The sequence below is a fragment of the Lynx rufus genome, unplaced genomic scaffold, assembly GCF_022079265.1.
Source record: "Lynx rufus isolate CCGP_SWC_20201006 ecotype Redwood Valley unplaced genomic scaffold, mLynRuf1.p SCAF_3, whole genome shotgun sequence".
In the NCBI taxonomy this organism is placed as follows: Eukaryota; Metazoa; Chordata; class Mammalia; order Carnivora; family Felidae; genus Lynx; species Lynx rufus.
This window is the reverse complement of record NW_025814845.1, coordinates 41780287-41789202: the sequence shown is the minus strand read 5'-3', so window position 1 is coordinate 41789202 and position 8916 is coordinate 41780287. Positions and strand designations below refer to the sequence as shown.

Here is an 8916-nt window from a genome sequence, read left to right as displayed (position 1 = left end):
TATTCCTATTATATACATTTATATTCTTGATACGATCTCATGGTGAGTGGAGTAGACTGGCCTGCAATTTGACTTTGGACTTGGCCTAATTACTTGCTTTGACTTGGTTTGCTAGTGGACATTATATGAGCAGAACTTTGAAATGTGCTTGTGCAATTGGACATGTCTTTAAAAAAATTTTCTTTCAAAGCTTTTCTGTCTTTGACCACAAGAAGAAAAAGTTTTGGGTAGTCAGTGGTCAAAGGAGGAAGAGAGATGTTGAGCAAACCTGAACTCAACCTAAAGTTGGATGCCACCCCGGTCCCATTTAGCCAAGCCCAGCCTAGATCAGCCATATTTCAGTAAACCTAAAAATGCATGAGAAAGAGCTGGATACTTATTGTTTTTAGGCCATTCCAATTTATAGTTGTTTGTTATATGGCATTAGTGTGAAAATAGCTGTTACCTCCTGATGCTTAGAATGTAGTCAAGGGTAGAGTGTGTGCTAGGTAACTGATTTCCATGAGTGCACATGAGGGTTTATGGAGGAGGAGCCTCCCCCACTGCTCCAGAACTCAGCTGAGTGATCCAAAATTCCCCTTTAGATGTGGTGCTCTTGTGTGGTGTGCAACCTGAATGCTCATATGGGTGACTCTGCTGGTCTTGGCAACTATGCTGTGGGAGTTTCAAACTGTTTACGGTGGCTAAGGTAAAGAGGAGTACAAGAAAACATATTTAAGAACAGAGTATAGAGAGGGGTGCCTGGGTAGCTCAATCAGTTAAGTGTTTGACTCTTGAATTTGGCTCAGGTCATGTCCTAGGATGATGAGATCAAACCCCATGTCTAGCTCCACCCTGAGTGTGGAGACTGCTGGAGATTCTCTCTTCTTTTTCCCCCTCCCCCATTCTCTCTCTCCCTCTCTCTCTCTCTCACTGTCTAAAACAAAACAGAGGGTAGAGAAATAAGACATTTAGCTTGATGAGGAATTAAACTAAAAAAAGAGTGGAAAAAAGAACACAGAAAAAGCAAAGGGGAGAGAGAGGAAACAAAATAATGCTAATGTGATCAGCTTTTTAGTAAGTACCTAAAAAGTCAGATTCCTTTATAAGAATTACATATCAAGAAAACAAATACATAGATCTTGAGTGCCTCCTGTGTATAATCCAAAGGTGAATAAGATACTATCTTTATTCTCTTCCATAAAGACATCACTCCAATATAGGAAGTGGTCACTTTTGTTAACCACAATCTGAACTCTTTACCTGAGAAGCAAACATGTGAGCTATATGGATTGGTTTTTATTAGTTGGAAAGGACAGCATAAGACTTGGCACGGGATATATGAGATTTTTCCAGCATATCATCATTTGAACTGCCTGTTTTGACTAAAAGGTGTACTCAAGGTTGTACTCAGCTAGACAGTATTTCCATTTTCAATGCAACTAGGCAAGTAAGTAACTTGGTTTCAGAGAGTGAGACACCACTAACTCATTTTTCCACATTTTGATGCTGTCTGTATATGATGGCCTTGTTCATCTTTTAGCTACTTCATAGAAACCAACTTATATAGGGCTTTAAAAAATTTATTTTAGAAAACATTTAGCCTTCCTGAGAAATTGCAAAGATAGTACAGGGAGCTCCACATTTTTTATCCAGCTTCCCCCAATGCTAACATCTCATATAACCATATTACAATTCTCAGAACTAAGAAATGAACCTTAGGGGCACCTGGGTGGTGTCTCAGTCAGTTGAGCGTCCATCTTCTGCTCAGATCATGATCTCATGTTTGGTGGGTTTGAGCCACGCATCGGGCTCTGTGCTGACAGTTCAGAGCCTGGAGCTTGCTTCAGATTCTGTGTCTCCCTCTCTCTCTGCCCCATCCCTGCTCACACTCTGTCTCTCTCAAAAATAAATGAACGTTAAAAAAATTAAAAAAAAAAAAAAGAAATTGACCTTAGCTCTCTCTTCCAGCCATCCAAGATGCCAAAAGGAAAGAATGTCAAGGGAAAGAAGGTAGCCCTGGCCCCTGCTGTTGTGAAGAAGCAGTAGGCCAAGAAGATGGTCAATCCCCTGTTTGAGAAAAGGAGAAAAAGCCCAATAATTTTGGCATCAGACAGGACATCCAGCCCAAAAGGGACCTCACCTGCTTTGTCAAATGGCCCCATTACATCCAGCTGCAGCGGCAGTGGGCTATTCTTTATAAATGTCTAAAAGTGCCTCCTGCGATTAACCAGTTTACCCAGGCCTTGGAACGCCAAACAGCTACTCAACTGCTTAAGCTGGCCCACAGGTACATACCAGAGACAAAGCAAGAGAAGAAGCAGAGATTGTTGGCCCAGGCTGAGAAGAAAGCTGCCAGCAAAGGGGATGTCCCCACTCAGAGGCTGCCTGTCCTTCGAGCTGGGGTTAAAACCATCACCAGCTTGGTGGGAAACAAGAAGGCTTAGCTAGTAGTGATTGTACATGATTGGATCCCATTGAGCTGGTTGTCTTTCTGCCTGCCTGTGTCATCAGATGGGTGTTCCCTACTGCATCATCAAGGGGAAGGCCAGGCTGGGGCGTCTGCTCCACAGGAAGACCTGCACCACTGTTGCCTTCATACAGGTAAACTCCAAAGACAAAAGAGCTCTGGCTAAGCTGGTGGAAGCCATTAGGACCAATTACAATGACAGATATGATGAGATCCACCATTGCCGGGGAGGCAATATCCTGGGTCCAAAGTCAGTGGCTCGAATTGCTAAGTTGGAAAAGGCAAAGGCTAAAGTACTGGCCACCAAACTGGGCTAAGTGGGTGCTGTTGAATTGTCTGTACATAAAAGTAATAAAAAGTTCTGTTTCAAAAAAAATTAACCTTAGTATAATATCACTAACTAAATTAGAGATCTTATTCAGATTTTGCCAGTTTTTCCACCAATATCTCTTTTCTGTTCCAGGATCCATTCTAGGATCCCACAATGCACTGAGTTGTCACATCCCCTTAAGCCATCTGTTCATAAGTGTTAGGGGTTGAATTTGTGTCTCCCCTTACACAACAAATTCATTTGTTGAAGCTCTAAGCTCCAGGCACCTCAGAATATGACCTTATTTAGAAATAGGGCCTTTTTAGAGGTAATCAAGTTAAAATGAGGTCCTTAGAATGGGCCTTAATCCAATATGTTTATTTTTTATTTTTATTTATTTTTAAATTTTTTTTTAACATTTATTTATTTTTGAGACAGGGAGAGACAGAGCATGAACAGGGGAGGGTCAGAGAGAGGGAGACACAGAATCTGAAACAGGCTCCAGGCTCTGAGCTGTCAGCACAGACCCCGACGCGGGGCTCGAACTCACGGACCGCGAGATCATGACCTGAGCCGAAGTCGGACGCTTAACCGACTGAGCCACCCAGGCACCCCGGGCCTTAATCCAATATGACTGTTGTCCTCATGAAAAGAGGCCATGTAGCCCCAGATGTGTACAGAAGGAAGATGATGTGGAGGCCCCAGGAGAAGGTGGCCATCTACAAGCCAAGGAAAGAGACCTGGAACAAATCCCTCCTTCTCAGCTCTCAGAAGGAGCCTATCCTGATGACATTTTGACCTGAGACTTCTGGCCTCCAGACCTGTGAGACAATAAATTTCTGTTGCATAAGCTCCGCCAGTTTGTGGTACTTGGTTATGGCAGCCCTAGCAAACTAGTACACTCAATCTTTCCTTATCTTTCATGACCTTGATACTTTTGAAGAGTGTTACCTTGTAGAATGTCTCTCAGAGAATTTGGATTTGTCTGATGTTTTCTTGTGGTTATAATAATGTTATGGATTTGGGGGAAGAATAGTACAGAGGTGATGTGCCTTTCTCTGCAACATGTCGGGCACACAACACTGATATGTCCCATTATTACTATGGGTGATGTTAACCTTGATTCCCTGGCTAAGGGGGTGTCTATGGTATCTGCCACTGTAAAATTCTTATTTTTTCCCCTTTTTAGTCAATGAATATTTTAAGGGAAACACTCTGAGGCTGTGAAAACATCCTATTTCTCTTTAAACTTTCACTCACTAATTTTAGCATTCATCTGTTGGTCTTGCCCACAGCAATTATTATTGCATGTTTTAATGGTGATTTTCTACTTCTCTTATTTTTCTATATTTATTAGTTATATATTTATTAGTTTCCTTCATTCCTTCTGCTTTTATTATTTGGAATTATACTATAAGGAAAAGTTTTCCGTTCTCCCCTCATTCATTCATTTCTATCAGTATGTGCTCATAGATACTTACTTTACCCTTTTTTTTTTTTTAATATTTACTTTATTCTTTGGGTTGTGTTCCAATACTTCCATTATTAGTTTTGTTCAAATTGTTCCAGCCCTGGCCATTGGGATCTATTTCAAGTCTCCTGAGTCTTTTTCCCTCATCCATGTTTTGTTGTTTTTTTGTTGTTGTTGTTGTTGTTTTTTTTTTTTTTTTTTGAGTGCTTCTTGATCCTCTGGCACCACGCAAGATGTTCTGGATTCATCTGGTATTTTCCCTGCCCAGCCCTACTCAAGGAACTCTGCCTCCTTTTATAGGACAATGGTATTTCAAAGTGATCTTCAACCTTTGTTTCAGAATGATAGATGCAAGTATTTTTAAATGTTTTATTATGAAAAATTTTAAATGTACACAAAAGTAGAGAGACTGGTATAATAAACTCCCATGGATTCATAATCCAATTTCAGTAAGACTATGCCAATCCTATACATATTTTTCTATTTTAGAGATAGAGAGAGAGAGTGCAAGTGGGGAAGAGGGGAAGAAGGAGAGAGAGAGAATGAGAGAGAGAGAGAGAATGAGACTCTTAAGTAGGCTCCACATTCAATGTGGAGTCTGACATGGGGCTCTATCCTACAACCTGGGATCCTGACCTGAGCTAAACCTGGGGTATTTGAAAATAAATCCCCACTCCATGACATTTCACCAGTAAATCTCCTAGCATATAATTATCTTATCTAATTTATAAGGACTTTTTTTCCCCTGTCACTGTTTAAAATGTAAATCCAAGTTAGTTAACATATAGTAAAATAATGGTTTCAGGAGTAGAACTCAGTGATTCATCACTTACACTAACACCCAGTGTTTATCCCAACAAATGCCCTCCTTAATGCCCATCACCATTTAATCCATCCCTCCACCCACCTTCCCTCCAGCAGCCCTCAGTTTGTTCTCTGTATTTAAGAGTTTCTTAATGTTTGCCTCCCTCTCTGTTTTTATCTTATTTTTCCTTCTCTTCCCCTATGCTCATCATATAAGGACTTTTTAATAAAACATACCCACCACATCCTTATCAGACTTAACAAAATTAACATTAATTATTAATGTCATACTCTAAAAATTCATATTTCCCTGTTTAAAAACTGTCTTTTTATACTTGGTATATTCAAATCAGGTCCAAACCAGGTCCACGTGTATTTGGATATTATATTTCTTAAGTTTCTTTTAAGAAATAAGATAATCATAAACAGTGCTCCTCCCCACTCTCCACACTTAAAAAAAAATTGATTTGTTAGAGAAACCACGTCACCGGTGCTACAGAATTTCACATTCTGTATTTGGGTGTCATTTAGCTTATGCCTTCCTTCTCCATATTTCCTTAATCCAGTGGCTAGACCTAGAAGATTGATTGGATTCAGGTTCATTTTTTAAGTAGGACTCCTCCACTGGTGGCGCTGGGCACTTCGTACTTCATCACATCATGAGTACTTGAGGCTGGCTGACTCATTTGTAGTGATACTAAGATTGCTTATTGGGTTCAGGTGGTGTCACCTTGGTTCCTTCATTACAAAGTTCCCCATAAGCTTTCCCCTGATGGTTTTAACAGTCATTGAGAATTGTTGCCTAAATCCATTATTTCATTAGAGATTGTAAAATGGCAATTTTCTAGTTCCAGCAGTCCTACTGCATTTATTATTTGGAATTCTTCTTTAAATCTTCTATCATGTATTACCTGAAATACAGTTCCTACAGAAAAGTCTGGATATATGCTTGAATCTTTCCTTTATCAATTTCAGATGTTCCAATGACAATAAATGAGGTTTTTTTAGTATTATGAAATTCATATATATTTGCTGTTTCATTCTGTTATAGTCATTTTCTTTGTTATGCTCAGATTTCTTCACCCTAGGCCAGTGGGAGCTACTTCAAATTGGCTCCTGTGTCCTTTGACTGACCCCAATCAACTCTGATAGCTTCCTTTCTTCCTGGTGTATCAGGATGTCCCATGTTCACCTTGTACATTTTTTGCCCAGGCCTAGAATCAGTAATTTCTCTAAGCAGTCTTCATTCTTTTCAGTAAGAAATAGTATTTATAGGGCACCTGGGTGGCTTAGTGGGTTAAGGGTCTGACTCTTGCTTTTGGCTCAGATCATGTTCTCATGGTTCTTGAGTTCGAACCCCATCTCTGTGCTGATAGTGTGGAGCCTGCTTGGTTGCCTCCCTCACTCTTTGCCCCTCCCCCTGCTTGTGCACATGCTCTCTCTCTCTCTCTCTCTCACTCAAAAAGTAAATAAACATTAAAAAAAAAAAAAGGAATAGTATTTATAGATGACTCCTGAATGCTAAGATGCTCGTTGCTCGTGATGTCTTTGTTTCAAGGTCTGAGTGGACAAATCTAGAAAATGCGTGCTTATTTTTTAAAAGATCAGTTTCTATTAATAAGTTTATACTAATATTTGCAGCTAAATTTACTCCTTCAGGGTTTTAATTTCTTTGATTTTTATTCTTGTGTATTCTCTCTCTTAAGCTTGAAATCTCAGTTTCTAATGACATTAACGTAACATATGCTTTATCTTATAATACTCAATACTCTCATAATTGTGTCAAAATAACATTACCGATATTACGACTAACAATTTAAACTTCAGAATATGGTTTAGGTTCAGTGGATTTTGACAAGATATAGTCATGTGACTACCACCATAATTAAGATATTTCTGAATATGGGGTGCCCATGTGGCTCAGTTGGTTAGGCTTCCAACTTTGGCTCAGGTCATGATCCCATGGCTCATTGATTTAAGCCCTGCGTAGGGCCCTGTGCTGACAGCTCAGAGCCTGGAGCCTGCTTCGGATTTTATTTTCATTTCTCTCTGCCCCTCTCCCACTCATGTCTGTCTCTGTCTCTGTCTCTCTCTCTCAAAAACAAATAAACATTAAAAACAAAAGATATTTCTGAATATGTAAATGGGCAATGGGCAATGGCCAGGCTACATGTGGAAATAGAACTCTGACTTGCAGCAACCGTCTTAGGAAGCCAACCTAGTAAGTGCAATAACCCATCTAGGAAGTCAAACTACTGTTTGTAGCAGTCAGTCTAGAAAGTCAAATAATAACCCTGTAGCAATGGGCCCCAAATGGCCTGGACTTGATTAATAATTGACAACTTCCCTTATTTTGGCCTCCACTTCTAACTTAGGACCAACTGGAGAAAGCCAAATATGTGTCTTTAGTCAATCACCTAGGATACCCTACTTCTAATTAGCCCACCTACAGCTTCCCATGCCAACAGCCCACTCAGCGTGCACCTGAAACGTTCACTATTTTCTACTTTGTACTGCTGCATGATACTGTATTGTGTGTTAGTGCCATAGTTTATGCAATTCATCTTCTAGTAATGGATATTTGAGTTATTTGAAAGTTTTGTTCTTATAAACAAGGTCACATGCCTTATGCATGTGTCATTCTATATCTTTGCTAAAATATCTCTGGGATAGAGTCCTGGAGAAAAAATTAATTTGTTGGGTCAAAGAGTAAATGTATATGTAACTTCGTAAAATATTGCCAAATTCTTTTCCTATAGGATTTGTACCCTTTTGCATTTCCAACAGCAATGAATGAGAGGAACTGTTTTCCCATTTCCAGCGAAATACTGTTAAAGTTTTGGGTTTTTGCCAATCTAATAGGTGAAAAACAAGATCACATTGTAGATTTAATTTAAATTTCTCTTTTCATGGGCAAGGTTAAGCATCTTTTCATATGGTTAAATATCATTTGCAATTCTTTTTTATGAAATGTCTGTTTGTATCATTTCCTTATTTTTTAAAGTTTATTTATTTATTTTGAGAGAGAGAGAAAGAGAGGGAGAGAGAGAATCCAAGCAGGCTCTGCCCTGTCAGCATGGAGCCCAACGTGGGGCTTGAACTCACAAACTGTGAGATCATGACCTGAGCCAAAATCAAGAGTCCGACACTTAACTGAGCCACGCAGGTGCCCCTCATTTCCTAATATTTTAGCAAATTGCATTGTTGGTCTTTTTAATCCCTCAAGTTAGGAGAACTCTATTTATGAAAAATATTAGTATATTGTTATAATTTGCATTTTTCCAAATTTGTCATTTGTTATTTGATTATTTATAGTTTTTTTCATGCAAAGTCTTCTTATATGTATGTAGTTAAATTAATCACTTTTTCTTTGTTATTTCTGGATGTGAGTGACAGCTAGCAGTTTTTCCCCACTCTCAGTTCATAAAAAATTCAATCATGTTTTCTTCTAATAGACTAAAGGTAGTCCTTTTTTTTAACAGCTTTATTGAGATATAATTTATATACAATTCATCCATTTAAAGTGTACAATTCAATGACTTGTAGCATATTACATTATTATTTTTTAAATTATGGTAAAATATATATAACATTAAATTTACCTTCTTGACCATTTTGTAATTGTACAATTCAGCATAATTACATGCACAATGTTGTACAACCATCACCACCATCTATTTCCAAACCTTTTTCTTTATCCCAAACAGAAATTCTGTAACCATTCAGCAACAACTCCCCATTTTGGGCTCTGCCCAACCCCTGGTAACCTCCTATCTACTTTCTATTTCTAAATTCCCTATTCTAGGTATTTCATATAAGTAGAATCATACAATATTTGTTTTTTTGTGTGTGTCTGATATTTTACTTAGCACATTCTCAACA

General features: G+C 38.7%; 1 pseudogene; it reads left to right on the top strand.

Moving 5' to 3' along the window:
* Window positions 1-1953: 1953 nt before the first annotated feature.
* Window positions 1954-2780, top strand: LOC124520686 (60S ribosomal protein L7a-like; annotated as a pseudogene).
* The last annotated feature ends 6136 nt before the right edge of the window (window positions 2781-8916 follow it).